This window comes from Salvelinus sp. IW2-2015, unplaced genomic scaffold (genome assembly GCF_002910315.2).
Source record: "Salvelinus sp. IW2-2015 unplaced genomic scaffold, ASM291031v2 Un_scaffold16442, whole genome shotgun sequence".
Lineage (NCBI taxonomy): Eukaryota > Metazoa > Chordata > Actinopteri > Salmoniformes > Salmonidae > Salvelinus > Salvelinus sp. IW2-2015.
The window spans coordinates 210,648-228,834 of NW_019957588.1; the positions used below are offsets into that span (position 1 = coordinate 210,648).

Here is an 18,187-nt window from a genome sequence, read left to right on the forward strand (position 1 = left end):
TTGTTTGCCATAAAGATATTTTTATTATCCAAATACCTCCGTTCGTCTCGGTCGCGTTATGCCTGAAGAAATCCACAGGACAGACCGCAGACAAAAATTTCCAGATAAATATCCAATAACTGTCCACCAGAAACACATGGTCAACGGTTTTTTATAATCATGCCCTCAGTTGTTTTTCAATATCTATTCGATAATATATTCACGGGAGCTGTTGTTTTTGATAGGACCCGGGAGTAACAATTGGCCGCGCTTTCTCTGTTGCACACAACTCACTCTGAGAGCCCCGACCTATCCACTTACGACAATGTGATTGTTCTCGCCTGTATTGTTTCGTCAGAAATAAAAGCCTGAGATTATGTTGAAAAGGCTGTTGGTATCACCTCTAGGGAAGCCCATAAGAAAAAGGGAATCCTTGGTTGATATCCTTTGTAAATGGGTTATATATGGTTATACAGTAGAACGAAGAAGGTTTGCAAAACAGAGGCACTTCCTGAATTGGATTTTCCTCGGAGGTAGCTGCATATTCAGTCAGTTAAACTCAGAGACGAAAGATTTTTGACAGTTTTTGGAAACTTTATGAGTGGTTTTTCCTATTCCTAATCTGACAATTATAATGCATATTCTAGCTTTCGGGGCTGGAAATAAGGCAGTATTTCAAATGGGTACGTTTTTGGCCAAAAAACACAAAATACTGGGCCCCCGTAAATTCACTTAAGAAGTTTTACATATAATATTTGAGAAAGGGTCTTGCTGCATCAGATGACCTGGCCTTCGCAATCACCCAACCTCAACCCAATTGAGATGGTTTGGGATGAGTTGGACCACAGAGTGAAGGAAAAGCAGTCAAAAGTGCTCAGCATATGTGGGAACTCCTTCAAGACTGTTGGAAAAGCATTCCAGGTGAAGCTGGTTGAGAGAATGCCAAGTGTGCAAAGGGTGGCTACTTAGAAAAATCTAAAACKTATTTTGAATTGTTTAACACCGTTTGGTTACTACATGATTCCATATGTGTTTTTTCATAGTTTTGATGTCTTTACTATTATTCTACAATGTAGAAATATATATATATTTAAAATAAGAATAACCCTTGAATGAGTAGGTGTGTCCAAACTTTTGACTGGTACTGTATATCTCATGAATGTTTTTTACATTCAGATACAAAAAGTAACTTTCTTACCACTTCTTCCATAGTCAAACATAMAAGGAAAGCTTTTTATAAATKAAAAGGGATGCTGTCAAAAATGTATTGAATTCAAATGGATTTACCCAGCCTACAAAGCACTACAGCCACTCTGTGATGACCAGTTCTACTCTTTTATTGAGGGATCTAGTCTAGATTAAACCTCATAGGAAGACAGTTTTATCATGTGGAGGTTTCATTCAGGTCTCTGTTTAACGAGATACTCTGTTTAACGGGATACTCTGTTTGTCTTTGGCAGGAGAGAAACCAGACTCTCACTCTGACAGCGGGAAGAGTCCTTCAGGGGAACCAGACCCAGACGCATCCAAACCAGCGAGACAACACCACTGCTCCCACTGTGAAAAGAGCTTTTGCTGGTCAGGGAACCTAAAACTGCATGAGAGGACAAACACAGGAGAAAAGCCTTTCCAATGTTCCCAGTGTGGAAAGAGTTTTACCATGTTAGCTAACCTGAAAAGGCACGAGAGAATACACACACAGGAGAAAAGCGTTTCCAATGTGGAAAAAGTTTTACTAAGAAAGGGCAATTAAAAGAGCATGAGAGAATACACAAAGGAGAAAAGCCTTTCCAATGTTCCCAGTGTGGAAAGAGTTTTACCATGTCAGCTAACCTGAAAATGCATGAGAGGATACACACAGGAGAAAAGCCTTACCACTGTTCCCACTGTAAAACTCTTTTCATTCAGTTAGGTGACCTAAAAGCTCACGAGAGGACACACACAGGAGAAAAGCCTTTCCAATGTTCCCATTGTGAAAAGACTTTTACCATTTTAGCTAACCTGAAAAGGCATGAAAGAATACACACAGGAGAAAAGCATGTTCTGCTCCCAGTGTAAAAATAGATTTTCACGAATGGCGGACCTAAAAGCTCATGAGAGGATACACACAGGAGAAAAGCCAATACTCCCAGTCTGGAAAGAGTTTTACTAAGATAAGGCAATTAAGAGTTTTACCTGGTTAGGGAGCCTGAAGGAGCATAAGAGGACACACACTAAAAAAGCCCTACCACTGCTCTCTCTCTCTGTGTGGAAGGACATTTTCCCAGTCAGAGAACCTGAAATAACATGAGAGAATAGAAAGGCTGTATTCTGACTAATATTTTTGACTGAGAATAAGGTCCCACAGTTTACAATGCATGTCAGAGCAAACACCAAGCAATGAGGTCGAAGAAATTGTCCGTAGAGCTCAGAGACAGGATTGCGTTGAGGCACAGATCTGGGGACCTAGTCTGTTCATTATACACATCAAATCAAAATCAAATGTATTTATATAGCCCTTRGTACATCAGCTGATATCTCAAAGTGCTGTACAGAAACCCAGCCTAAAACCTCAAACAGCAAGCAATGCAGGTGTAGAAGCACATCTACATGATGTATTGTTACACCATGTAGGAGCAGTATAGACCTAGTCTGTTCAATATATACATCTACATGATGTATTGTTACACCATGTAGGAGCAGTATAGACCTAGTCTGTTCAATATATACATCTACATGGCTAATTCGAAGATGGCGTAGCAGTCAGGCGTATTTTGTCTTCGTGTTGTCGTGTCCCGTGTATATATCTTTTATATATATWTTTTTTTCATRGCATATATTTTCATATTTTTCTTAACTTCAACATACTCTCCTGCAACGCCTCACCCAATGTGATCTGGTATTTTCTTTACTTCAGAACCGGAACCCCCAACAGAAGCTAGCCAGCTAACTAGCTACTAGCTAGTAGTCAGCRAACCACTGCTAGCGGTCATCAGCTAACCTTTAGCCCGGACAACTCCTGCCAGTCTGCACAGCGTGATTCAACTCAGAGCTTATCAGACTCCCTTTCTCCGGATTCCTACCGCAAGCTCTGAACCTTTTCACCTGGATCATCGCAGCTAGCTAGCTGCTATCCTGATTGGCTTCTCCTGGCTAACGTCCCTGTCCCAAAGCAAGCACCAATTAGCCTGGAGCTAGCCTATGCTAGGCAATCTCCCGGCTAGCTGTAGAGGTCAATCAGCCACTCCTTGGGCTACAATACTTATTCTGCCAATTGGCCTGGACCCTTTTACTACACGGGGCCCTGCTGATCCATCATGACTGGACTACCGACATAATCCGCCCGAGGGGGTTTTTCAACAGGCGCCTACGTCGCAACGTCCCTCTAAGGCCCTTCTGCTTGCCTGCCATCCCTGGCCCGCTAGCTGTCTGAATCGCCGTGTCTCCAGCCCGTCCAGCTACTCATTGGACCCTATGATCACTCGGCTACGCATGCCTCTCCCTAGCGTCAATATTCCTTGTCCATTGCTCTTTTGGTTAGTGATTATTGTCTTATTTCACTGTAGAGCCTCCAGCCCTGCTCAATATGCCTCAGCTAACCCTCTTGTCCCACCTCCCACACATGCGGTGACCTCACCTGGTTTTTAATTAATGTTTCTAGAGATAATACCTCTCTCATCATCACTCAATGCCTAGGTTTACCGCCACTGTATTCACATCCTACCATACCTTTGTCTGTACATTATGCATTGAATCTATTCTACCGCGCCCAGAAATCTGCTCCTTCTACTCTCTTTTCCAAACGTACTAGACGACCAGTTCTTATAGCCTTTAGCCGTACCCTTATCCTACTCCTCCTCTGGTGATGTAGAGGTTAATCCAGGCCCTACAGCCTCCAGCATCACTCCCATTCCCCAGGTGCCCTCATTTGTTGACTTCTGTAAACGAAAAAGCCTTGGTTTCATGCATGTTAACATTGGAAGCCTCCATTGGAAGCCTCCTCCCGAAACCTGGCTTAGGAAGGCCACCAAAAACCCAGAAATTTCCATCTCTAACTATAACATTTTCCGACAAGATAGAACTGCCAAAGGGGGCGGAGATGCAATCTACTGCAGAGATAGCCTGCCGAGTTCTGTCTTGCTATCCAGGTCTGTGCCCAAACAATTTGAGCTTCTACTTTTAAAAATCCACCTTTCCAGAAACAAGTCTCTCACCGTTGCCGCTTGCTATAGACCACCTTCTGCCCCCAGCTGTGCTCTGGACACCATATGTGAATTGATTGCCCCCCATCTATCTTCAGAGCTCGTGCTGTTAGGTGACCTAAACTGGGACAGGCTTAACACCCCGCCATCCTATATTCTAAACTTGATGCCCTCAATCTCACACAAATTATCAATGAACCTACCAGGGACAACCCAAAATCCGTAAACACGGGCACCCTCATATCAATCCTAAGACCAAACCTTGCCTCAAATATCACTTCTGGCTATTTTCAACCAGGATCTCAGCGATCACTGCCTCATTGCTTGCGCGTATGCGGTATGCGGTCAAACGACCACCCATCACATGTCATAACGCTCCCTAAACAACTTCAGCAAGCAGGTCCTTTCTAATCAACCTGGCTGGGTATAATGGAAGGATATTGACCTCATTCCGTCAGTAGAGGGATGCCTGGTATTCTTGTTTAAAAGTGATTCCTCAAACATCTTAAATAAGCATGCCCCATTCAAAAAAAATTAAGACCAGGAACAGATATAGCCTTGGTTCTCTCCAGACCTGACTGCCCTTAACCAGCACAAAAACATCCTGTGGCGTTCTGCATTAGCATCGAACAGCCCCCGTGATAATGCAACTTTTCAGGGAAGTTAGAAACCAATATACACAGGCAGTTGGAAAAAGCCAAGGCTAGCTTTTTCAAAAACAGAAATTTGCATCCTGCAGCACAAACTCCAAAAGTTCTGGACAACTAAAGTCCAGTGGAGAATGCGCGCACCTCTCACCTGCCCACATGAACATGCACTGAGACTAAGAAAACACTAGTCACGCACCAGAATAAACCCACAACTAATTGAGAGTTGCAATAGCATTTTCTATGGCTGGCATGGCTTCTCCACCTGGCCACCCCTACCCTCGGTCAACAGCCCTGCCCCCCCCCCCCACAGAAACTTGCCAAAGCTCCCCCATTTCTCCTTCACCCAAATCCAGATAGCTGGTGTCTGAAAGAGCTGGCAAAACTATGGACCCCTATAAAATTCAGCTGGGCTAGACAATCTGGACCCTGCTCTTTCTAAAAATTATTCAGCCGAAATTGTTGCAACCCCTATTACTAGCCTGTTTAACCTCTCTTTRGGATCATCTGAGATCCCCAAAGATTGGAAAGCTGCTGCGGTCATCCCCCTCTTCAAAGGGGGAGACACTCTAGACCCAAATTGCTACAGACCTATATCCATCCTGTTCTGCCTTTCTAAGGTCTTTGAAAGCCAAGTTAACAAACAGATCACCGACCATTTTGAATCTCACTGTACCTTCTCCGCTATGCAATCTGGTTTCCGAGCTGGTCATGGGTGCACCTCAGCCACGCTCAAGGTCCTAAATGATATCATAACAGCCATCGATAAGAGACAATACTGTGCAGCTGTATTCATCGACCTGGCCAAAGCTTTCGACTCTGTCAATCACCACATTCTTATCGGCAGACTTAACAGCCTTGGTTTCTCAAATGACTGCCTCACCTGGTTCACCAACTACTTCTCTGATAGAGTTCAGTGTGTCAAATCGGAGGGGCTCTGGCAGTCTCTACGGGGGTGCCACAGGGTTCAATTCTCGGGCCGACTCTTTTCTCTGTATACATCAAATATGTCGCTCTTGCTGCTGGTGATTCTCTGATCCACCTCTACGCAGACGATACCATTCTGTATACATCTGGCCCTTCTTTGGACACTGTGTTAACTAACCTCCAGACAAGCTTCAATGCCATACAACTCTCCTTCCGTGGCCTCCAACTGCTCTTAAATGCAAGTTAAACTAAATGCATGCTCTTTAACCTGCCCGCCCGTCCAGCATCACTACTCTGGACGGTTCTGACTTAGAATATGTTGACAACTACAAATACCTAGGTGTCTGCTTAGACTGTAAACTCTCCTTCCAGACTCACATTAAACATCTCCAATCAAAAGTTAAATCTAGAATCGGTGTCCAATTTCGCGAACCAAAGCATCCTTCACTCATGCTGCCAAACATACCCTCGTAAAACTGACTTTCCTTCCGATCCTTGACTTCGGCGATGTCATTTACAAAATAGCCCTCAACACTACTCAGCAAATTGGATGCAGTCTATCACAGTTGCATCCTTTAGTCACCCACTCCAATATACTACCCACCACTGCGACCTGTAGCTGCTTCGTTGGCTGGCCCTCGCTTCATATTTCGTCGCCAAACCCACTGGGTCCAGGTCATCTATAAGTCTCTGCTAGGTTAAAGCGCCCCGCCTTATCTCAGCTCCATGATCACCGTAGCAGCACCCACCCTACCACGCGCTCCAGCAGGTATATTTCACTGGTCATCCCCAAAGCCAACTCCTGACTTGTACCAGACCTAATGCAGCTTGGAGTGATCAGATGACAGAAGTCTGGATGCAGTCAGGCCACTGAATCTGCATAAGCAATGTAAAGAGATGGGGTAAAGTACATTCTACACAAAGAACAAATGCATGTATCCGAGAGGAAATTAACTTTCATACAGCCAAAAGGGGTCAGAAAGTACACCTATATCAATGGACAATTTGCACTAATGTTAATAAACATAGWTGATGGAACATATTCCCTTTTGCATAGATGCTCCATATCCATTACTTTGAGATTTTTATATAATATGACTAAATGRGTTTCTTTGTGTTGCAGAGACAGTCAGAAATGGAACAGCAAGGCCACAGAAAATGACATAAGTAGAGCTGTGGGAGACCACCTCAAGCCCCTGGTAGAGCCGGGGGTGGTGTTTATCACTCCACCACGCATTCAGCAGGCTTGAAAAGTGGTATTAATCTGTTTGTTTCAGTTCTTGGTTGAAAAGTGATACTAAACTTACATACCATGCACTATTTTGACATAGTGGGAGATATACTGTTTTTCATACTAAGATGGACAAAGATATGTGTTGCTTTTGCACATGTTTAGCAAGAGTCTGTTGATTGGGTTCATTTGTTTTGCAATATGTTCAAATCATATCAAGCTTTATTCATACAGCACATTTCAGACACAATGGRTTCACAGGAAGAAACAATGAAATATTTAGTACACAAAAAACAGAAGATTAACAACTTAAAGACTAATGAGTATTCTAAGGAAATGCCATTTGATTAAAATAATTGGAATCAATATCCAACCTGAAATATAAGCTTGTTTTTTTAGGAGGGGCTCTGAAAGACACTAATGGGGGTGTCCACTGAAAATTGACTAGTAACAATAATTGGGACCTAAGACACCCACCATGAGACCAGAAACATTAACTCATGCTCTGGAATGCGGTCATCTCCCAGAGGCCGATCCTCAGAACACAGACACAATAGTTCTAAGAACCCTCTATTCTGTTGCATAAAACAACCATTTGATGCAATAAAAGAATTATAACATAATTTTGCTCTGTGTCCACTGAAAGTTGACTAGTAACAATAACTGGGACATAAAAGTCACCCACCATGAGACCRACTAAATCTGCCCAAATAGAGGGAAACAAAAGAAAAACCCACAACAAACTTAAAGACAGGAAGCAAACCAAAACGGTGAGGCAACTAAAGGTGTTGACTCTCCACATCTATCAAGAGCATTGGGCCAGACACTCTTAAATAGAACCTGGACCAGCTCAGGTGAAACACCTTCCCACTAACGAGATAGACAAGACAGCACAGGTGTAACACATACTGACTAACAAGGTGACACCAATCAGTGCGCCCTACATGCTAACGAGCTATACCCCAACCTCAAAATATAAATGGAAAAACCAAAGCCTGTAACACCTGGCTGACAACAATAAAAAAACATGTAATTCTAAATATATATATTTTTCTACAATGTAATTGTTTTCTTCTAGAACTCTCATCCCCTTGAAACGAGCCCAAACAAAACTAATCTCCAATACAGAAAAACGTGCAGTCAAAATCAATTGGGATCCATGGTAACGCACTGGCTAAACGCAAAACACAAATATTTTTGACTGCCCACCCTTGAGACAATCAGCAACTAAGTTGTCCTTACCACGAACATTTCTGATTTCAAGAGGAAACTCCTGCAATATCCGCAGTAACTTTCCACTTCACTGCTGAGCTTCTCTCTCTTTTCAGAGTTCACTCGATAGGCATGTTGTTGGATCGGGGCCAAGTCTCCAATGTCATGCTCTAGTACATGAGAATAGAGAATTAACCCTGATATTCTAAAAGAAGGGCAACAACATCAATATAATTATACCTGAAAATTGTCAGTTGATTGCATAAATAATWATGATTACTGAATTGTAAATATGAAATATCAAAACRAAATGTACACCCCTTTGTTAATTTTGATTTGGCAATAATTAACTTAATGGTGAGGCATGGAATAATAAAACATGACAGTTTTGACAGACCTACAGAAGACAGTCAGCTATATTTAGGAGCGATGCATTTAAATGTAGGGGTCGCTAAACAATGGAACGCAACACTTATTTGTCATCACTCATCGATATCATGTTGAAATCAATTGTGCGAGAGGAGGGAGATGAGGTTGCACGCCCTGTTAAAACGAACAGCTCAAAAACCACACGGAACCTGGGAATAATGTGTACATCCCTGGTTAGAGGACAATTTGTAGAAAACAGCTAGCTACATTTTCAAGTGTTACATTTTGATTCAAGTGGGTCACCAACGTGGTAAGTGTAACACAGCTCTTTTTGTGTTGGTCACTTTTTGTTAAATCACATAAATAACACTCTTTCAATTCWGAGCCTGGATTTTTCCCAAGGTTAATATCAAAATCATGCTGAAATAAATTGAACGGGGAAAACTTTTAGGGTTCTACATTGTAAAATTCCTTAAAATACTCCTACTACAATGTTAAAAACATTCTACATTGTGACATTATTTCATTGATATCACAAAATAACTCCTTCATGTATGTATTTTCTGATGTTTGATCAGAGATCTTTTATCAGAGTAGCTCTTGTCACATTGATCACAGCTATGAGGTTTMTCTCCTGTGTGTGTTCTCTGGTGTACCGTCAGATCACTAGATCTAGTAAAACTCTTCCCACATTGATCACAACTAAAGGGTTTCTCTCCTGTGTGTGTTCTCTGGTGTATAGTAAGATTGCTAGATGTAATAAAACTCTTCCCACATTGGTCACAGCTGTAAGATTTCTCTCCTGTGTGTGTTTTCTGGTGCAGCTTCAAAGTCTGTGATGTTGAAAAGCTTTTCCCACAATCTGAACAGTGGTGAAGTTTCTCTCTTGTGTGTACTCGTGATGGTGTAGTAGATGGCTAGATGTATTAAAAGACTGCTTCCAATCGAGTACAGCTCATAAAGGTTTTCTCTCCTGTGTGTGTCCGCTGGTGTATGGTCAGATAGCTAGATGTAATAAAACTCTTCCCACATTGATCACAGCTATAAGGTTTCTCTCCTGTGTGTTTTCTCTGGTGTACTGTCAGATCGCTAGATTGAACAAAACTCTTCCCACATTGATTACAACTAAATGATCTCTCTCCTGTGTGTGTTCTCTGGTGTATAGTCAGATTGCTAMATGTAGTAAAACTCTTACCACATTGATCACAGCTATAAGATTTCTCTCCTGTGTGTAGTTTCTGGTGWGATTTCAGGGAGCCTGACTGAGTAAATCTCTTRCCACATTGATCACAGCTATGAGGTTTCTCTCCTGTGTGTGTTCTCTGGTGCAGCTTCAAAATCTGTGATGTTGAAAAGCTTTTCCCACAATCTGAACAGTGGTGAGATTTCTCTCCTGTGTGTACACGCTGGTGTATTTTAAGGTCTGATGAATATTTGCAATGTTTCCCACAGTCAGAGCAGCAATGAGGTTTCTTTCCTGTGGGTCTCCGCTGATGTTTCTTTAGGTGTTCTGATGTGGAGAGACTCTTCTCTTCCTCGTCAGCATCATTATGTTGTTGAGGCTCCCCAGAGGATCCACGATAGTCACATCTCTCCCCTGTGTGAACAACAAAGTCAGACAGATGGTTAAAGGCCCACAACAGCAGAAATCCACTGTTTATTTGAGGTAAAAGGTGATGCKCAGAGCAGGGCCATGAAGTTSTACAACAAWTGACGTCTGTTAAATTATTTGACAATTGTCAAGGGAGCAACAAGTCATATTTAGTCTTGTTTTCACATTAGTAGATGATTGTTAAGTTATAATAAASTTTTTGAAATCCTAAGCAGTGTGCCAGACGACTTTTGGTCTCCAATATATATAGACCCCTTTCCGTGTTTGCTAAAGTTGCAGCAGGAGGGCGATGCTAACGCAATTTGGTTGTAGAAACACCATGCTAATGTGGAAACCGCTAGTTTTGGACGAAGGTTTTAGTTTTTCCACAATGTGTTATGAAAATTACAACTTTGGATTATAATTATAAGGCTTGTTTGAATCTCCTGCTTAATATAATGTGTGTTATTGCCGCAAATCAACTGCTTTATACTTCAACCTGTAAAATGCTCTTTATCTTTTCCATCAGCCTTACAATCAGTGTTTGTACACTTTGTGTAGCCCAAATTGACCCATAACTTCACCTAACAACAGCATAGACCTACTGTAGGACCCATAACTTCACCTAACAAACAACATAGACCTACTTGTCCTGATGACTCCTTGCTGTCCCCAGTCCACCTGGCCGTGCTGCTGCTCCAGTTTCAACTGTTCTGCCTGCGGCTATGGAACCCTGACCCGTTCACCGGATGTGCTACCTTGTCCCGGACTGCTGTTTTCAACTCTCTCTACCACACCTGCTGTCTCTAACTCTGAATGCTCGGCTATGAAAAGCCAACTGACACTGAATAAACTCCCACTTCCTTCCATTCTGCTAGCAAACGTGCAATCTTTAGAAAATAAAATCGATGACTAKGCGGAAGACTAAACTACCAACGGAACATTCAAAACTGTAATATCTTATGATTAACGGAGTCGTGGCTAAACGACAACATTATCAACATACAGCTGGCTGGCTATACGCTGCACCGGCAGGATAGAACAGTGGCGTCTGGTAAGACAAGGGGCGGCGGACTATGTATTTTTGCAAATAACAGCTGGTGCACGATATCTAAGGAAGTCTCGAGCTATTGCTCGCCTGAGGTGTAGATCACACAATCTATCTAGAGAGTTTATCTGTATTTCTCGTAGTTGTTTACATACCACCACAGACTGAGGCTGGCACTAAGACCGTATTGAATGAGCTGTATTCCGCAATAAACAAACAGGAAAATGCTCACCCAGAGGCAGTGTTCCTAGTAGCCGGGGACTTTAATGCAGGGAAACTTAAATCCGTCTTAACAAATTTCTATCAGCATGTAAAATGTGCAACCAGAGGGAAAACAACTCTGGACCACCTTTACTCCACACACAGATGCATACAAAGCCCCCCCCCCCCTTCATTTGGCAAATCTGACCATAATTCTATTCTCCTAATTCCCATTTACAAGCAAAAATTAAAGCAGGAAGCACCAGTGACTCAATCAATAAGAAAGTGGTCAGAAGAAGCAGACGCTAAGCTACAGGACTGTTTTGCTAGCACAGATTGGAATATGTTCCGGGATTCCTCCGATGGGATTCAGGAGTACACCACATCAGTCATTGGCTTCATCAATAAGTGCATCGATGACGTCATCCCCCCAATGACCGTACGTACATACCCCAACCAGAAGCCATGGATTACAGGCAACATCCGTGCTGAGCTAAAGGCTAGAGCTGCCGCTTTCAAGGAGCGGGACTCTAACCCGGAAGCTTATAAGAAATCCCGCTAAGCCCTCCGACGAACCATCAAACAGGCAAAGTGTCAATACAGGACTAAGATCGAATCGTACTACAAAGGCTCTTACGCTCATCGGATGTGGCAGGGCTTGCAAACCATTACAGACTACAAAGGGAAGCACAGCCGAGAGCTGCCCAGTGACACGAGCCTACAAGACGAGATAAACTACGGCAAATAACACTGAAACATGCATGAGAGCACAAGCTGTTCCGGAAGACTATGCTATCACACCCTACACAGCTTATGTCAGTAAGACCATTGAACAGGTCAACATTCACAAGGCCGCAGGGCTAGACATATTACCAGGATGTGTACTGCGAGCATGCGCTGACCAACCAGCAAGTGTCTACACTGATATTTTCAACCTCTTCCTGTGCGAGTCTATAATACCAATATGTTTTAAGCAGTCCAGCATAGTCTCTGTGCCCAAATACGCTAAGGTAACCTGCCTAAATTACTACCCGAAGCACACGTCTGTAGCCATGAAGTGCTTTGAAAGGCTGGTCACGGCTCACATCAACACCATTATCCCAGAAACCCTAGACCCACTCCAATTTAAATACCGCCCTAACAGATCCACAGATGATGCAATCTCTATTGCACTCCACACTGCCCTTTCCCACCTGGACAAAAGGAACACCTATGTGAGAATGCTATTCATTGACTACAGCTCAGCGTTCAACACCATCATGCCCTCAAAGCTCATCAATAAACTAAGGAACCTGGGACTAAACACCCCCCCTCTGCAACTGGATCCTGAACTTCCTGACGGGCCGCCCCCATGTTATAAGCATATGTAACAACACTTCCGCCACGCTGATCCTCAACACAGGGGCCCCTAAGGGATGTGTGCGCTGTCCCCTCCTGTACTCCCTGTTCACTCATGACTGCACAGCCAGGCACAACTCCTACACCATCATTCAATTTGCCGATGACACAACAGTGGCAGGTAGGCCTGATCAACGACGATACAGCCTATAGGGTGGTCAGAGACCTGGCCGTGTGGCGCCAGGACAACAACCACTTCCTCAATGTGAACAAGACTAAGGAGATGATTGTGGACTACAGGAACAAGAGGACCGAGTACGCCCCCATTCTCATCGACGGAGCTGTAGTGGAGCAGGTCACCACATTACCCACAAACTAACATGGTCCAAGCACACCAAGACAGTTGTGAAAAGAGCACGACAAAACGTATTTCCCCTCAAGAGACTGAAAAGATTTGGCATGGGTCCCCAGATCCTCAAAAGGTTCTACAGCTGCACAATCGATTGCATCCGACTGGTTGCATCACTGCCTGGCATGGCAACTGCTCGGCCTCTGACCACAAGGCACTACAGAGGGTAGTGCGAACGACCCAGTACATCCCTGGGGTCAAGCTTCCTGACATCCAGGACCTCTATACCAGGCTGTGTCAGAGGAAGGCCCTAAAAATTGTCAAAGACTCCAGCCACTCTAGTCATAGACTGTTCTCCCTGCTACCGCACGGCAAGCGGCTTCTAAACAGCTTCTACCCCCACGACATAAGACTCCTGAACATCTAATGAAATGGCTACCCAGACTATTTGCATTGCCCCCCCACCTTTTTACACCGCTGCTACTCTCTGTTGTTATCATCTATGCATAGTGACTTTAACTCTACCTACATGTACATATTACCTCAACTAACTCGTACCCTCAAATGTTTCAACTGTATAACCCCACCAGAAACCAAACATAAGCTTGTATAAGGCCACTGTTTGTAAACAAATACAATATGGCTGAGGAGTAGGGTCGATCCAAGCGTTCTGACCTCACAACGACAGTAAAGCACCCAAGCTAACTGGCTAATGTTGGATAGCTTGCTAAACACAAATGAGAGAAAACCTCACTCTGACCATTTTACTCACCCTAGCAGAGCTATTTAGGCTGTTTTCATGTTATCCAAAGCGTTGGTGACTAAATTGTGCTGCTGGCAACAATTTAATTTGAGCTTTTTTGCKGACGTTTACTGACACCGGCCATATTCAACAGGTGTTGAGCGCTCTGGTACACTCAGACAAGAGTGCTCTGAAATCGGAGTAGAGCGCCAGAGCGAATTTACGAACGCACCCAAATTAACAATGTCCATTGAGAACGCACATGACCCCTTGGCCAAGAATGACGTGAATAATCAAGTCAATAAACGTTGGGTAGTTATTAACTATATTCTATCTAACTATACTGACAAGTTTGTTGTATAAGTAGCCAACTTTATCCTAGAAAAAATTCTGTGTCTTAGGTCAGTTAGGATCACCATTTTATTTAAAAAATGTGAAATGTCAGAATAATAGTAGAGATAATTATATGATTTCTTTCTTTCATCACATTCCCAGTGGGTCAGAATCAATTAGTATATGGTAGTATTGCCTTTAAATTGTTTAACTTGGGTCTAACGTTTTGGGAAGCATTCCACAATAAGTTGGGTGAATTTTGGCCCATTCCTCCTGACAAAGCTGGTGTAACTGAGTCAGTTTTGTAGGCCTCCTTGCTCGCACACGCTTTTCAGTTCTGCCCACAATTTTCTATAGGATTGAGGTCAGGGCTTTGTGATGGCCACTCCAATACCTTGACTTTGTTGTCCTTAAACCATTTTGCCACAACTTTGGAAGTATGCTTCGGGTCATTGTCCATTTGCAAGACCCATTTGCGACCAAGCTTTAAACTTCCTGACTGATGTCTTGAAATGTTGCTTCAATATGTCCACATAATTGTCCCTCCTCATGATGGCATCTATTTTTTTAAATGCACCAGTCCCTCCTGCAGCAAAGTACCCCCACAACATGATGCCACCCGCGTGCTTCACGGCTTGCAAGCCTCCCCTTTTTCCTCCAAACATAACAATGGTCATTATGGCCAAACAGTTCTATTTTTGTTTCATCAGACCAGATGACATTTCTCCAAAAGTACAATCCTTGTCCCCAAGTGCAGTTGCAAACCGTAGTCTGGCTTTTTTTATGGCAGTTTTGGAGAAGTGGCTTCTTCCTTGCTGAGCGGCCTTTCAGGTTATGTCGATATAGGACTAATTTTACTGTGGATATAGATACTTTTGTACCTGTTTCCTCCAGCATCTTCACAAGGTCCTTTGCTGTTGTTCTGGGATTGATATGCACTTTTCGCACCAAAGTACGTCTATCTCTAGGAGACAGAACGCGTCTCCTTCCTGAGCGGTATGAGGGCTGCGTGGTCCCATGGTGTTAATACTTGCGTACTATTGTATGTACAGATGAACGTGGTACTCAGGCATTTGGAAATTGCTCCCAAGGATGAACCAGATGCATACAATCAGGTCTTGGCTGATTTCTTTTGATTTTCCATGATGTCATGCAAAGAGGCACTGAGTTTGAAGGTAGCCTTGAAATACATCCACATGTACACCTCCAATTGACTCAAATGATGTCAATTAGCCATATCAGAAGCTTCTAAAGCCATGACATCATTTTCGGGAATTTTCCAAGTTGTTTACAGGCACAGTCAACTTAGTGAATGTAACTTCGACCCACTAGAATTGTGATACAGTGAATTAAAGTGAAACCATCTGTAAAACAGTTGTTGGAAAAATGACTTCTGTCATGCACAAAGTAGATGTCCTAACCGACGTTGCTAAAACTGTAGTTTGTTAACAAGAAATTTGTGGAGTGGTTGAAAAAACAAGTTTAATGACTCCAACCTAAGTGTATGTAAACTTCCGACTTAACTGTATCTCAGCAAAAAGAGGGGAGAGGGAAACATCTTGACTCTGTTCAGCAATCTGCTGCTTCCTAGAAACATCTTTACTCTGTAGCTGTACATACTGCTGTAAAGTTATTACTTTATTACATAGCTCAACATTTTCTTAACATTTGTTCATAACTAGTTAAAGCAGTTCATTGTATCCGCTCTCTCGTCGGACTTCGCTGCATTCCCCCCCCCCCCCCCATTTTCTCAAATCTGAAAATAGTTAAGCCACGCCCATTCCGAAGAATTGCATTTTGGGCCCTAAAAGAACAGAAATAGTGTCCTCTGCATGTATACTTCGTATTTTGACGAATGTAGTAGAACATCCGGGAGCTTTGGGCATACTAACTGTATCCATATACTATGACAAATAAGCATACTACATATTCAATTCACGTGACAAATAGTACGAGTTCATTAGTATGAGTATTCAAACACAGCTCAGGTCTCTGGGCTGCCATTTTGTTTCTGTTTAAAAACTAGGTTGCCCCTTTAAAAAAGCGACACAATCAATCAACCAATCTGCAGTTCAAACAAAAACAAAGCAGTCATTCCACCACTGTTTTGGTAATAAAATTATGGATGGGGCTCAGGGGCGAAAATCTGATATCAACTTTGGAGGGGACAATTACATGACATTTTCTCAAGAGCAATTCCTGAGGGGGACACCAAAAGTAGTGCTGTAACACATAGCCTACGTTGTAATATGTTAAATGTATATTGAGGAACCATAATCACTACTACTGGATAATTGATAAGTACAGTAGTTAACTGAAGGGTTGTCCCAACTTGTTCAAATGTTTAAATCATTATAATACTACTACTAATAATAGTTATAGCAGTATTCCTTTTCAGTCCAGTATGTATGCAGGTATTTGTACTTACAACCAGCAATACCAAGAAAGGCCAGTAGGTGGCAATGGTACTGTACACTGTATGGGTGCAGTTTTCGTAAATACAATGAACATGGTGTGATCTCGTCTAAAATAATCTCCATTGAGAACCATCACAAAGTTGATCTCCACTGGCCTGAGTCTACTACAATAGTTTTACAAGAACAAAAAGATACAAATAAGTACAGTTCTAAAAGCAAAATAACTACTTCAATGAATAACCCAAATAAATCAACCAAAATATCCTTCAGTCAGTGTCTCAACTCTTCAAACAGCAGCTATGGACAAGTATGTCACACAAAGTATGCAATTTTAAATAAAATAACATTAAATAAATAATTAGTAAGTGTACGGTCATGTACTAAAAACTGAAAACGACTAAACAAAAGAACAAATATCATACTATACACCAGGGGTTCTCAAACAGGGGRCCATGGYCCCCTAGGGGTCCCTYSTGTAATTGAAAGGGGTCCGTGAAATAAAAAAGTGTAATGAACGTATTCAGTACCACAAGGTTTCCAGTAACTTTACATATAATATAGAGGGGGTGGAGGTCCCTGAGGACCGCTCAAAACCTTGCCTCAAAATATGCAGGGGTTCCAGTACCCCAAAAAAGGTTGAGAACCACTGCTATACACACTACTGAACAAAAMAACTGAACATATGTTTGTGGGTTTCYATGGATCCAACAAATTGCTGGCAGATATTTTCCCTCTTGAGACTGTCCAGCCTGTCTTTATGTACATTACAGACAACTACGCCGTTCAGTCTCTCTTGGCCCATGCTAGCCCGTAGCCAAGTCTTTAACCTGCGGAGTGCACTGAAACTCCTCTCAGCCTCACATGAAGKCAATGGCACCACAAACAAAATTCTGATCAGCACCTCAACTTGGTCAAACAACCCCCGCACCTCCACTGGAAGCCTCCTGAGGARCTCTGCTGCCTCTCCACTGCTGCTACAGGGGTATTTGTTGTGAAAGAGAGGGATCTGCACTGAAAGAGAATCTATGTTCASCTCTGGGTACTGATCTAGAGACTCATCCAACTCCCCCGTGAGAAGCGCTCTTTCCAACTTTTGCAGGACGTTTAGACTGTCCTGGTCAAAACGGTCGCCAAACTGAACCTCCACACCATCCAACACTTTAAAAAATTCTGCCCTATAGTGATCCACTGCTTTGCCAGCAAATCGTCTTGAGTGCGTCTCAATGGATTCAATAGAGTCAATCAATGTTGTTGCTTTCTCATACAGTCAAAGGTAGCTTTCGTCATTTCTCTTGCCCCTAAGAGATGACCGCACACACTCGACTGCAGCCTGCATACCAGAGACAGTCTGAGTTTTCTTCTGCAGTGAAATGTTTAGACATTCAAGCTCTCCAAGAACAGCAGAGGCAAGTGTGAGGCCCAACACAGTCTTGCCTTTGCTGAAGTGCTCGAARAAGCCACTGGCAGTTGAAGCTGTCTTGGATGCAGWTTTTGCCATCTCCTCTAGGCTGCTTAGTARCCMCTCATACTGCCCTAGCACAGCTCTAATAGCAGTATTCTGCACAGTCCACCTTGTTGGACATAGGGGTTTCAGGGTGGTCAGATTTGTATCTTTGGACGTG

The 18,187-nt window shown here is 42.9% G+C and overlaps 1 protein-coding gene, 1 long non-coding RNA gene and 1 pseudogene across 7 annotated transcripts in view; 1 reads left to right on the forward strand and 2 right to left on the reverse strand.

The window, feature by feature from the left end:
• Positions 1-18,187, forward strand: part of LOC139027457 (uncharacterized) — a 135,500-nt gene that overhangs the window by 77,139 nt on the left and 40,174 nt on the right. Inside the window, exon 4 of one of the 5 annotated variants that reach the window (XR_011479545.1) lies at positions 1,440-1,529. The exons of the other annotated variants lie outside the window; for them this stretch is intronic. This is a non-coding gene — a long non-coding RNA (uncharacterized lncRNA). Of the gene's footprint in view, positions 1-1,439; positions 1,530-18,187 lie in introns of those variants that run through there. 5 annotated transcript variants of the gene reach the window in all.
• The window catches only part of LOC112080695 (zinc finger protein 180-like), a 273,956-nt gene that overhangs the window by 55,726 nt on the left and 200,043 nt on the right, over positions 1-18,187 (reverse strand). The gene's annotated exons all lie outside the window — the stretch shown is intronic.
• LOC112080701 (zinc finger protein 180-like) overlaps positions 7,170-18,187 on the reverse strand; it is a 159,300-nt pseudogene continuing 148,282 nt past the window's right edge.